Source organism: Corvus brachyrhynchos, unplaced genomic scaffold (genome assembly GCF_000691975.1).
Source record: "Corvus brachyrhynchos isolate BGI_N302 unplaced genomic scaffold, ASM69197v1 scaffold4417, whole genome shotgun sequence".
Lineage (NCBI taxonomy): Eukaryota > Metazoa > Chordata > Aves > Passeriformes > Corvidae > Corvus > Corvus brachyrhynchos.
In genome coordinates, this window is record NW_008238910.1 from 4712 (window position 1) to 5525 (window position 814).

The following is an 814-nucleotide window of genomic DNA, read 5'->3' on the forward strand; positions in this document are numbered from 1 at the left end:
GGGGGGGAGGGGTGTCCTTTGGAGTCCTCGGGATTTGAGGGTTTTTTTAGGGGGATACTGAAGATGTTGGGAGAAGGTTTGAAGGGTCCTCGGGAGGAGGGTTTGAAGGTTTTGGTGACTTTCGTGGGGTCTTGGGGTGGTTTTAAAGCGGCCTTGGGGAGTTGGGAGGGGTGTTGGTGGGTTCTGGGGGTTTTTGGGGTGCCCGTGGCATTTTTTTGGGGACCCCCTGACCCCTCTGGTGTTCCCCAGGACAACGGTGACAGAGGAGTACCGGGTCCCCGATGGGATGGTCGGCCTCAGTGAGTCTGGCGGGATCCTGGAGGGGTCCCGGGGGCTTGGGGACCTTCCAGAGACCTCTGGGGCCATCCCCAAACTCCGCTCTGTGTCCTCCCCCCGCAGTCATCGGCCGCGGAGGGGAGCAGATCAATAAGATCCAGCAGGACTCGGGCTGCAAAGTGCAGATCTCCCCAGGTACAGGAGGGCGGAGACCCCAAAACCCTCCCATGCCCCTCAAATGGAGGGGACAAGCCCTGGCCCCCCAAATGCGGGGGGACCCCCGCTGACCCCCCCGTGCCCCCCCAGACAGCGGCGGGTTACCGGAGCGCAGCGTGTCCCTGACGGGGTCCCCGGAGTCCGTGCAGTGAGTGACCCCAAAATCCCCCTGGGAACCCCAAAATACCCCTGGGACCCCCAAAACCCTCCCAGAACCCTATCAGGGACCCCCAAAATACTGCTTGGGGACCCCAAAATGCCCCCTGGGACCCCCTTGGGGACCCTCAAACAGCCTTGGGACCCCCCAAAATCTCCCCAGGAC

General features: G+C 62.9%; 1 long non-coding RNA gene across 1 annotated transcript; it reads left to right on the forward strand.

The window, feature by feature from the left end:
- Positions 1 to 190: 190 nt before the first annotated feature.
- On the forward strand, positions 191 to 641 carry LOC108447718. The gene is made up of 3 exons (XR_001863394.1): positions 191 to 299; positions 400 to 471; positions 583 to 641. It is a non-coding gene; the product is annotated as an uncharacterized LOC108447718 (long non-coding RNA).
- Positions 642 to 814: the final 173 nt, after the last annotated feature.